Here is a 13,247-nt window from a genome sequence, read left to right as displayed (position 1 = left end):
AAACCTGCCCGGCTCGATTAAAAGGCCTCTCTGAAAGGGTGCGTTTTTTTCCTCACCTCATCCTCCCCCCGCTCCAGCTTATCCAAGTGCTAATGCTGACACCCTTTGTCTAGTGTACTTTGAAGTCACAAACCCTTTTAGGAACAAGTGAGGGTTGTTACAAGTGGTTTTGATTTGAGAATTTTCACCCCAGCCCTGTCTACACTAAACAACGTGTTTCTTGTGTTTTCTGGCACACAAGCTTCCTTCTAGACGACCGCAGAAAGCACCTCAGCTGGCTTTTGAATTGACTGTATGAGTGAGCCAATTTTCTACCAAGACATTGCAAGACATGACAAATGAGAGGAGTAATTACATAGAGATTGAGAATGGGGTTCACAGCTCAGCAGTTCATACTGTGGCAATAATGGCCACATCAGATTATATAGAATGGGAGAGGTGAGAGAAGCACTTAGCAGGGCATCCCTTGGTGCAGAGTGGACCATTGGGAAGCCTGGCCTATTACTACAGAACAAAGCAGTGATGACTATGGTATATGACTGGCCCAGAGGTGTGGGGAATTCTCATTTAAGAAGCTAGACTTTGACGTTGAGCCTGCAAGCATATCCGTCAGTTCAGTTGTATACTGTAACTGACCGATTAGATAATCACATACTCATGGTGTATGCAAAAGTGTTACAAATGCAACACTGAGAGGGAGGTGCAGTAAGATAATCACTTAATATATACTGTAAAGCCAAAGACAGTTTTTAACAAAATTACTGACAACAAAATGCCTGCATCCGTTTGAGCCATCATATTGCTGGCTCTGCTGAGAGTCTGGGAGTGGTCCTGATGGTAGGTGGCCGGATCTCCTTCAGAGCCAATTATGAGTAATGAGATGCGGAGTGACCAGAGCTCTGATAGCTGTGAGACGGCACACATGGACTGAATATACAGTCAAGTACTGGAAAATACAAGAGAAATGTTAACATTATATATACGTTAATGTATTAGTATTAGCAGTATGTCTACAAGTTCCAAAAACAGCACCAAATAGTGACCATCATTATGATTGCAACAAGTGTATTTATCTTACAGTAATCTTGAGTGGAGCTCTAATAGAGTCCTTTGAGCTAAATTTGGCCTCTTTATTGCCTCTTCACTTTGTAAGAACTTTGCTGTAGATATAGCCTACTTGAAAATACCACACTGGCCGTCTCAGGAGAATGAATGATAGACATCTAAAAGTATCAGGCTATAGATAGAAAGTATGCAGGACTTATTAGCTACAAACACGTGCTGGCTTTACTTACAGGTATTGTTATGCGTGGGGCATTGTGGGAGGAGGAAGCTGTGAGCATTCATCCGTGTTACTGCCCAGTGAGCAGGTTGATGAGTGAAGAAGATAAAATGTTATCTCAAGAAACCACCCTCGCATTTGATTGTATCGGGTAACTATTTGTCCAACAGGTTTGTGGGAAACTAGTCTCTTATCAGACAGAAAGGAAAAAGGGCACAATATTTTGGTATCAAGTCCATTGTGGTGTTTTAATAATGGCTGGGAATGTGCGCAGGGAGTTTTAATACAGGCTATAAACCTTACCAACAATGAAACTTTGGGAGTCTACTTTACGCACCGGTTAGTTTAGTCCAAGTATCGGCCTCACCATTCCCTGGACACCGTGAGTTGTGCAGAAGAGCCGACTGGAGCACCTCCGCCCCCATCCTCCTCTTCTCCGAGTCCGTGGGAAGGAGGAGTTTAACCCCACATTGACTGGGAGGAGTCCGCAGTCTCCTGGCGCTCCGTCCCACGAACATTTGCAGCGGTGGAAACGAGAGAAATCGTGGACATACGGCAGAAGAAAAACTAGTTATATATTCATAGATGTAAACAAACATTATTTAGATTAGCCATCAAGGGAGGAACCACGTGGATGTAGTATGCTAGCGCGCTCACAGTGGAGACATTAACCGGTAAGTTGAAGGCGAACTTATTTACAGTCACTGCGAGATCGGCTTTGCGCGCTTCTCATTCAAATATACGCGGAATGTTATTTGAAACTTTGACTTAAAGTTTGTGTTTTTTACCTTTGGGAAAATGTGGGCTGGTTTGGCTGTTTTTACTATATATACGTTGTAGCTTACTTGGTATATGATGTGTTGTCCCGTATTAATTACTTCGCTATGGAGACATTTAGTGTTTGTGCGTCTTGCGTAAAAGTGCATAGCGCATCCATGTGAACCAAATTACAGTTTCGTTTACATTTGCTCCAAATAGATTGTTTTTTATGGCAGCTGTTACTTTCCCTAATTAGACCAATGTGATAGTGACAGTGTGTACGTTGTAATAGCCTAGGTGATGCAGTGCCTGCGCCTTGGTTCATAAATTACTGTCCTTTAAACTTAATTAAGCTATCATACCAAGGAGATGTCTGGTTTGTTACTCCATTTCACACAAAGTCTCTCAGTGGGTGCTTAAGGAGTGTGGAGATGTTCAACATGTAGCTACCAGTACTGTCAAAGCCTTCTTATTGCTTCTTCTTTCTTTCACCTAATTTATGGAGTGAAAGACTGGGATCAGAGGCCAACCCGTCTCAACACCAGGGCATGTTTTATAGTTGCCTTTAGATGTAATTTAGCCTGGCCTTTATTGTCATTAGGCCGTGTGTTGGGGTGGAAGGGTCTTCCTAGCTCATACAAGACAACAAAAGGAATTTGGAGACCCCTGGAGTGTGAAGGGCCTGCCCAGGGCAACCACAGCCAAAATGCAAGGTGGAGAGCTGTGAGTGTGCCATTTGGTCTTGTGTTAGCTCTGCCATGGAAACCTATGTGTGTCTTAATACCTTTGCACACTGCTGGGGAGAGCTATAAAGAAAACAACACTAAGCTAATGTTTGACCTAAGTCTGGGATAGCCATTGATTTATATAAGGGAGTGGCGCGGAAGAGTTAGACAGAAAATCTTTATACCTATATACTTAACTTCAGCAATTTTCATATCAGGAAATACTAACTAATTGAAAATCTTCTGTTTAAAGGTCTGGTTTGTAGCTGTTGGGTTGTTTTAACCATTCTTTTATTCCAAGACAATTTAATTTACTCTCATGGCGTGTCATTTGTTTGTCCAGTTTTGGTGTGGTGCAGACTCAGACCAGGCAGATGGAAAGACACATTATTAGATCACCATAATGCCTTAATTGTAATCTGATCAGTGTCAATGTATCTTTCTATCCAGAACTGAAAACCCCCCTTGTGCTTATTGACCTGATCTGCAGAAGACAGTAGTTTTTCATATGATCCCCTCCCGTCAGTTCAGTAGACTCCTCAGAACTGCTTATTTACTTACATAATCTGTTGTTAAAGCTCACTGCCTGTTTTCAGAGATTGGTAATTGAACCAGTGGGTCAGGAGCAGCAGCAGGGTATGCATACTTTGGCATTTGCGGTTCACATTCTTCGAGGCCAGAGAAAAGCCACAACCACAAGGAACATTGTGTTTTTACAATTCTGTTTTCTACTATGGTCAGGCCTGGGTCTTGAACTTTGGAAATGGTGAGGGAGTCTGGCTCTTCATTACTTGTTTATAAAGTTTTTATGACACGGATACCACTTGGAGGGAATGTCAGATGATGCCGTTGTTTACAAGTGGGAGCTAGTTCTGTCCTTATGTGGGGTAATGTGGCATGAACTCTGCTCATATATTTAGATGTTATTAATTAAATCCACTGTTCAACAAAATTTTTATGCATTCAGGATAGTCCTAAATCTTACATAAACTCATATCTTATATCTCAGAAAGATAAGAATCCAAATTGCAGTCATGATTTTGCAGTCCAAAGTCACACCAAAGCCATATTGCCCATTTTTATGAAAAGCATTATCAAAACAAACCCCACATTTTCTAGTTGGCCAATCAACACCCGCAATGTAACATCGTCGCACATAATGTGTCACAATAATATCATGGGTCATCACAATATATCAAGTTAAATTGCTTAAATTAATAGTTATTGTGCAGCAATATACAGTAGATTAAAAAAAGAAAAAAGAGAGAACTACATAGACCATGATCCTTTGCTCCATTTCAGTACAGATTACATGAAGAAATAACGGTTATAAGCACTTTTAAAACTTTTAAATTCTTTGGATCGTGACAGAACCAAAGTCTTGTAAAGGCATTTTAAAAGGAGAAAGGAAAATATTTTGTTAATAAATTTTGTTAGCCTTCACAAAATATCACATTATTGTTAAAACATTGCAGAGAGACTTGGATTACATCCCAAGTAATAACACCAATTAGTTTTAGTATTTGTTGCACTGACGTCACTAGATTTACAAAAAAGTAACGTGTGCTGTCTCCACAGGCCATTTTGCAGAACTGTGAGTGCACCATTGTTGTTAATTGTAAAGAGCTTGAACAGAGGCTGAGAATGTTTCCTGTCTTCTCCCAGCACATTTCTCTCCATATAAGGCTGTGTGCATGTGACTTATCAGGCTGCGCTAACATCTGTGCTTACTGTCACACAGAGATGAAGGCTTTCCACTGTTCGGAGGTACAAAAAGCTGCTGCCGGGCCTCACCATGGCATAGAGAAGTAACAGCAAACTTTTATCAAACACTGCTTAGATTACAACATCTTTTCAAGTAGTTTTACACAAAGAGGCATGCGAGAGGAGTTTCTATTTCTCGCTCCAATGTAGAGATTATATTTGGGTTGCGCTAGGCTAGTGTATACCAGCAGCGTCTGGAGTGGTAGCTATAAAAAGCAGGTGAATTGAAAGTTAGTGTTGACAGGCGGTTGGCTTTGACTTGAGTTTGTGGCCTCTTTATGACACCACAGAAAATGCACTGACCTTCTCTGGGTAAACCCGAGTGTTGAAAACAAATACAGTGATATAGAAAAGGTAGTTTGTCAATGTAATCTCATATTTTTTTTTCTTACAGTTTAACTAAAACAGCATAATTTTGATTCATTTGCATAAAATGAGTTGTCATGTTATTGTGTTACTAATGGAGGTTAGGTCTACCTTGTGTGTTTAGTGCATTCTTTGCTTTTTTTCTTATTTCACATCTATAATTAAATCTTGAGAATGACATTTAGACTTGGTATACTTAGAAACATTGACGGATTTGTTCAGTCAGCTTGAGTTGTCAATCCAAGATCCCCTACTTTGTCACACAAGTACGAAAGCCTAAATCCAGCCTCACCTATAAGCACACATACACACATACACAGCCGTTGCATTAAAATCTTTTATTAAAAATGACCAGTTATGTTTGTGCAGAAGATAAAGATGAAATAGTGATGGAGGATGGAGTGTTATCCAGCAGACGACTGGGGTCAGAGGTGAAAAAAGGAGTGGGGTTTGCTTTTAACCAGTGCCAGACCACTCGTGACTTCAGATTTTCATTAACCTTTAGGAAATAACTTCTACGCGAGCCAGTACCGCTCCTTAACCAATAGGCTTGTAAATCAGAGGCCAATTGAGGTACATGAAGGAAAAAGGCCCCATGATAGCAATAGATAAGCAGTGCATGTAATACCTCTGTGACTAGTAGACTGTGTACAATATTTTTGTCTGGACAAAGTGCCATATCAGCAATATGACAGTGTGAGTTATGGAGCCAGTTGTTAGATTATCAAAATGTGTAAATGATGAGATGGTGGTTCAATGCATAAAGTGTGAATATATTGATTTGCTAATGGGGGGGGCGGGGTTTTTCATCATATATTTTAGTAAGGAAAATGTCATATACAACATAAAAAAACAGATTTCCATAAGCCAACTTTCAGAGTATATAAATACATATTTCTTTTGCAGATCATTTGAACACAACGTTAAGTTACTGCCCAAATATCTTAGCTTTATATTTTTGTTTTCGTGGATTGTCCATTTGAATATCTTTCAGGATTTCAGCACATAGGCCTGTCACGTTAATTACAATATCGACTTATCGTTAAATATATGGAAGATGGAACAATCATTTTTGTTACTTAGTATTTGTCATGGGTACTTTTTCTTTGTACTAGTGGGAAATCCTTTATTATTTCAACTGCAGTATGGTCAGATTTGAGCTGTAGAAGGTTGAATTATGAACTTATTACTAACCATTAGAGATACAAACTAATTACTAAGTGTTGCATTTAGGTATTTATGAACCTCATGGTACAATATTTATTGCGATATCATGAGAAAGCTCATGATATGGTGGGGAGGCTCATGATTAGGGATGTAACAATATTAAAATCTCTTGGTATGGTATTTTCACGATATACATCTCACAGTATGATATTTATTGCGATATTTTGTGGAGGCTAAACAGCTAAAACTGTCAATACGCTACTTTTTCCTCTTAAAATGCCTTGACAAGACTTAATCCAAAGAACTAAGACTTAAAAGTGCTTAGAACTGTTATTTCTTCATGTAGCCTACACTGAAGTGGAGCAAAGGATCATGGTCTATGTAGTTCTGTGTCTTTTTTAGCTATTGCTGTACCATAACTCTTAATTTAAGATGAGAGACGTGTAATTCAATATATTGCGATGGTCCACGATCACGACTGATGATACAACGTCACGATATTTTGGTTATCGTTACATCCTGAGTTATTTATTCATGTTAACAGCCATAGACTCAAAAATCTGCACCATATATGCCGCATATGCCACTCATTTCTTAATCAACCAGCTGTCTAGTTGAGCTGAGCAAAGCGTGTCACTTCTACAGGTCAATCCTAATAAGAATTGAAATCATGATTGATCTGCCTTAACTCGGTCCAGTGGTCTTAAGCTCCTCCTAACTAACCTTGCTAACCTATTGGGAAGGCAAACACAGCTGGTGCCACGGGGCTAAGTGTCCACTGCAGAGCTGTCTCCCATTGGCGCCGCGTGTCAGCTATTGTCCTGCAATGATGGATGGCCTAAATTGTGGATATGTATTCACTGCAACACATATTCCACCTGTTTATAAATGATTGGCATGTTATTGAGTCCATGGCGGTTGCACTTGTACTAATATTATGCAGGCATTGTGTAGTGAAACAATAGGATAATATAGTGAAATAATAATAATAAATATCATCGTAGTACAGAAAAATAACAAAAAATTTCACACTTGTGCAAAAAAAAAGTGGCCATGATAAATATTGATCTCCAAAATTATTATTTTATCTATTATGTATTGAATGATAAATCGATATCGTTTTTATCGTAACTAGTATCAGTACTGTATTTTTGAATATAGCAAACTGTACTTTCAACAAATAAAAAAAAAACATAAAAAAAAAAAAACATTAGACAAAAGATTATGCGGTTGAAACCAATGTTCTCTCCAGGCTCCTTTCTTTTCCCCGTAGGCCACATAAATAGGGAGAATGACCTTAGCCTCCAGCTTGGTACTCTTGACTTAATAAGGGCTTAATAACTGAAGATGCTGCAATCTGGTCACTCGGAAAAATGGACAGATGCTGACGCAAAAATCAAAAGTTATTTCTATGCCAGAAGTGTTATTGTGTTTTCTAGATTACAAAACAAAATGAAATTCCACATATTTAAAGTTATACTCTCATACAGATTATAATGACAGATGAAACTGTCATAATAGTCATGTTGTTTCCTTTCTTCATCCCTCTTCTTATCTGCACTGGATTCTTTGAAAGACATGAACTCCTCTGGACACTATTTGGAAGCCATGGTAATTGCATTATACAGGGGGAAATTTCAGGCCTCATTAGCACTAGCCTGACTGACCAGACTCCTCCCTCCTCTAAATGTGTGTGGTTTGATCTCCAGGACAGATATACTCCTTTCCTCCATCTCTCCATCTCCAAGCTTTGTCATGTTAGCTCAGCCATTTGACAAGTGGCCAGGGTAAACACAGACTACTTCAGGTCACTATGTAGTAATCTTGGCATCTGCATGTACCACCAAAGAAGCTAATGATTGCAAATACGGGTTTTACTTGGAGATTTGTCTGTACCGAAATCAAAGAATGTTTTGTTGTGATCTAATCCAGGGTAAGATTTTTCATTAGACTTTGCTTCAGTATGTTTTCAAAAAATATGTGTGTGGTCCCATTTTAGCAATATTCACTTTGATACCGAAGATTAACTTTCTCATTTTGTTTCTTTGCATAACTTCGATTTCCTTCATCTGCAAAAGTCTTTCAGCTTCATATTTTTCTGGCGTCTGACTGCCAAAGACACAAGACATGAGACCCTCCGGACTGTTACATAAGCACAATTTTACCAAACAGAATTACTTTTTCAGTCAGAGGAAAAAAGTTACTCATAGAGCGATGAGTGATCTTTGCCACCCTGTACTGTCTGGTTGTTTTTCATATTGATGTGAACAGGTGCTATGGACTGAGTTTCATCTAAATGTGCATCCCATTGGGAAATAAAGAAATCGGAGATGTCAGATTCTTATTGAGGCTATGCCAGATAAAGCAGATTTTTGGCTGTTGCTGAACTTGTTGCACAAACTCATGCATTTTAATGCCCTTCACCTTGGAGTGTCCAAAAACATTCCACCTAATAAACATGTTTTCCAGCAAAAGTGAGTTCATGTACATGCAAATTGCCAAAAGTCAACTGACAAGTTACTATTCTTATAACTACTACTGTAAAACTACTACTGTAAATAAATCACCATTATACTATATCAAGTTATCATTTAGTACATGTTAGATGGAACAATATTTATACAGTAGTGGGTGCTTTTTCTGTGTAGTAGTGGGGAAATTATTGATATTTTTCTCATCTACGATTATATTTGAGCTGTAGAAAGTTGAATAAAGAACTTCTATGATTCATTATCGGTACATGTTTTTTTTCTGCTATTTATTTCTTGCAGTTAGAGCTTTTTAAAACAGTTTAGAATACAATAGTTTTTTGGTTATAATTCTGCTTCAGTTTTATTGTGTCAGCAGCATAAATTAGTTTCAGTATTATTGTTTATCACCTATGTTTTATTCAGGAATATATTCACAATTTGTTATCGTGACAGGCCTAACTGTAAGTATTAATGCTATAGATCCCACTTTGAAAGACTTGTTCCTTGAAGGACGCATTTCTAACCTCTTTGACATTTGGAACGGAGATGTTTTGAGCCTATTGAAGACAGGTGTGTGCTGTGCTGTGACGATATCAGGGGCTATTAATAGTGTTTGACATTCACCCACCATTGGAGAACTCCTCTCTTAATATGCCCCGACGTTAAATCTTAATGTTATAAGTACTCATGCCAAGAAATTTACAGACTTCCTTTTGGCCTGGCCCTGGTTTCAGTGAATATAACTGCATTTCAGAAAGGTCATCAAATTGGTAATATAAAATGCTATCAGAAATTCAAGACTATGAAGAGAGTGATAAATTTAATAAACCGGTAGACAGTTGGTGAAGGCCAGAATCAGGTTTGGAAGCAGAGAATTGGCTGCGCTTTCTTTTGCCAAAAGGAAAGTCCCTGTAGCTTACTAATTTCATTTAGACTTTTTTGGATCCATGATAGACTTTCCAGAGAACCTGCTGCTGCCCAGGAAGGTCATCCAGCCAAGAAAGAGCCTCAGTCCTTAGCAATGCAATTTGAGGCAGTGCTAGGACCACATAAAGAAGATACCTGGTGTTGTAGTTGGTTGTGGTTCAAACAGAAATAATATCCCTGCTCCCAATATATATTTTTGCATTATTCCGATAATTACATACATATTAACCTGGAAATGTCTTTGTTGAGAGGTATTACACAAAACTAAACAACTGTAATATTCACCACACTGCACTTTTCTGTTCTTTATATTTTAAGCACTGTTGGGCAAGTTACTTCAAAACTGTAATGCGTTATGTATGAATTGTTGCTGTCATTTCAAAGTAATTTGTTACATTACAATATAGTTACTCTCACCAATATAACTGTCACTGACTGTCAAATAACAACGCCATATATGGACTGAACCAGGACTATATCAGGACTAAACTAAGGACTGAACCAGGACTAAACCAGAGCTAAACCAGGACTAAACAAAGTCTAAACCAGGTTTAAACCAGGACTAATCTTGGACTAGGACTTGGAATCTAGGATCGCCCCTGAGAGAACAGCAGGGTGTCCACAAAGCGTGATTGGGAGTCAGCTGCGATTAGTCCCGTGGGTGTGGAGCTCTGCGCCGGTCCTTTCCCCTGCAGTTACCTGACGGTCTATGACCTGTTCCAACACTTGGAACTGTAACAATGGCATTTCACTGTTGCTGATATCGCTGTGATTTTAGTGAATTTGTATGAAGAAAAACAAAAAACCCACCACTTTAGTCCAGGTTAAAAAAGCATTGTAAGGCATGCTACTGACATTTGTACCAAGTAAAATATAAAAAGTTTTTCCCTGTAATGCCTTACATTACTTCGTTACAGCAAAAAGCAACGCATTACAGTAAGTCATTACTTTTATAACGCGTTACTCCCAACACTGATTTTAAGCAGTTCTTTTTGTAGCATTTTTATTATTATTATTATTATTTTTTTTTTTACTTTGCAAATCTCCTAGTGTCACATTATAATTAGAACTTTGGTATGCAGTTCTTTCATCTTTTGGTACAAATATGACTACTGTCTCTCATACTAAAAGCCCAATCAGAACATGGCTGTAAAAGGAATAAAACTGTCCCCTATAGACCACCGTGTTCTCCACAAACACAACCTCCCACGTACCACCTGTGAGAAGTTGAACCAATGATCTTTTGCTGCTTGTCCTTTCTTTCTCTCTAGTTTTGTTCCATCTCCCCTTACACTCTTTCCCAGACCAGTAGCTCGTAAGGGCCATTTCACTCCTCACTCTTCCTTGGTGATTTGCTCCACTGAAGAAGAAGACCATTGTAGGCCGCCCCAGATGGGATATCCTGCCCGGCCGCTGTGTGAGAGAGCAGAGTGTGGAGTTTTCTATGCAGTGGTAGTGGAAGGAGTGAGTCACTAATATAAGAGCGTGTATCCTGTGTGTGAAACAACTGGACTGGGCCTATCAGACTGTGCAAATGAGCCACTGTGTAGAAGACGGCAAAACTCGGATCCATCCAGATAGTTCTGCTTCTTACAGCCAGTAAAAACACCGACCAATTTGACAGCTGAAGTTAAATCTAAGTTATGTTTTGAGCCTAAAATAATGAGCTCCAGGCTGTAAACTTAAAATGTCAAAATTCAAGTTACTAACAAAAAAGTTGATTTATGTTGTTGGCAGGTTCTTCTGGAAACATGGCATTGTTCGAACCATTTTGAAATCATTGTTTTCACATTAAGTAATTCAACCACTGTAACTTGCAATACAATCCCAAGCAACAAAAATGTCTTAACTTTACTCTTTATCATGTCATGTACTCAAATCTGTCACTATCCTCTGCTTATTTGAGGAGCAGCCGGCCTTGGGAATAGATCAGTTCCTCTCTTTGATCTCTTTTATAGGAATATTTTCTCAGCATATCAATGAGGATGCAACATTTTTTGCAGTGCTGAACTTTTCCAAATCCTCTTGCTCTGTCCGCTGTGTGACAGGATTGAGAGTGAAACTGGGAGCAGTGAAGTCATTCATATAAAATGATTCCCCCGCAGCGCTGCCATCTCTTCATACTAGCGTTACCCTGCCAGAGAACCAGCCCGACAAATGACTAATGTGCAGTTTGACTTTATGGCATTCACACAAGAACCTATTACGTTATATGTTTTCTCACACTTACGGGAAAGACTAGATACACGTAATCATAGCAGCTCCTCCCAAGTTCAGTGATAAGATTTTTTTTCTTGTAGTCAGCAGTCTTTGAAAAGATGACAATGGAGAGATGCCAAAAATAAACTGTTCTTGCTTTTGTTTGGATATCGTATTTTGTATTGGTGTTTTTTAGATTCTATGTGATGATCTCAGATGGGGCATTGATTACATTGTATTTTTTATAAGAATTATATAAAAGGTGCACAAATTTTGAACCTGATCATTTCTATTTGTGACTTGACACAAGAACTTACTGTGTCCAAAAATCTGCATTTTAAATATATTCATTTTAGTGCCCATCTGTATTAAATAGGGGTGTAACAGTACACAAAAATCACAGTTTGGTACATACCTCGGTTTTGAGGTCATGGTTAGATTCATTTTCGGTACAGTATGGGAACAAAATGGAAAACTATTTGCTTGTTTGTGTGTTTATTAAACCAACAATCTGTTTTAACATTATACAAACAGGAAAATTAAATAAATGCAAAGTGCTGCTTGATAATACTAATAAGTTAAATAAAATATTCTCAAAGAAGCAAGAAATGTATGAAATATTATAAAAAATACAATGTCCCCAGCAGATGAAAATACACTTTTGCTAGAGACAGAGGTTGCGGGTATTGGAGGGGTATGTGGGGGCGCAGGTTCCGTGCTGGCGAAAGGCAAAAGTGAGGACCACGGTGCGACGACTGTAGTTTTGCAAGGATTTACGTGGTTCGGAGGGACATAGTCAAGGTGGGCAGGAATTGTTGTCAAGGCGACCGCCCTAACTATAAAGCACTGTGGGAAACCCTGCTACCCCAATCACAGACGGGTTATCTTGTGAATATTAAAGAGCTGAGCCTTCCATGTAGCTCCACATGTAGTGACGGAATGTAAACACACACAAATTGCTCAAATTTACTTGTGCAGTGCCACCACACTTCCCATACCGAAACGGTTCGGCACGAATTCATGTACGGTTACACCCCTAGCATTACATATTATAGGCCCATATAATGTTGTGATGATGATGTGATTTTAGGCGAATAGCTCCTTTAATGCTGTAATGGAGGATTTGGACTGACAATTGTCCTTTGCCACATATTATTAAAGGCCTATTTTATACATTTTCATTATGTTAATTACGTGTTAATTGCAACATTAGCTTAAGCAAATCTATACTCACCAGTAAATAAACTAGACCTGTTATGTTATTATATAATTAAGAAGACACAATATCTGAAGTCTGTTGGTGGCTAATAAGTGGTCCATTGCTCTAGTTGTATACAAATCTTTGACTCGTCTAGGAATTTAATCTATAAATGCAACTGACAGCTCATGTCATTTTAAATAATTGCCCAAATAACTGCACAATTTTCTTGACCATTTGCAGAAATACATTTGTATCTTTAGGCTTGCTTCCGTACCCACATTACAGGCCAATTTCCCCAGTTTCCATCAGCCAGCCCTGCGGTCATCTCGCGTGGACAAGTCGACTCTACTGGAAACTTGTGGTGGCCCATTTTATAAAAACAATAA

General features: G+C 38.7%; 1 protein-coding gene across 2 annotated transcripts in view; it reads left to right on the top strand.

Moving 5' to 3' along the window:
* Window positions 1-13,247, top strand: part of tiam2a (TIAM Rac1 associated GEF 2a) — a 102,639-nt gene that overhangs the window by 16,145 nt on the left and 73,247 nt on the right. Inside the window, exon 1 of one of the 2 annotated variants that reach the window (XM_055161287.1) lies at window positions 1,822-1,956. The exons of the other annotated variant lie outside the window; for it this stretch is intronic. The gene's annotated coding sequence lies outside the window, so the exon portion shown is untranslated. Of the gene's footprint in view, window positions 1-1,821; window positions 1,957-13,247 lie in introns of those variants that run through there. 2 annotated transcript variants of the gene reach the window in all.

The sequence above is a fragment of the Boleophthalmus pectinirostris genome, unplaced genomic scaffold (assembly GCF_026225935.1).
Source record: "Boleophthalmus pectinirostris isolate CB_2022bp ecotype Guang Dong unplaced genomic scaffold, ASM2622593v1 HiC_scaffold_10, whole genome shotgun sequence".
Classification (NCBI taxonomy): Eukaryota; Metazoa; Chordata; class Actinopteri; order Gobiiformes; family Gobiidae; genus Boleophthalmus; species Boleophthalmus pectinirostris.
This window is presented reverse-complemented; position numbering and strand designations above follow the sequence as displayed.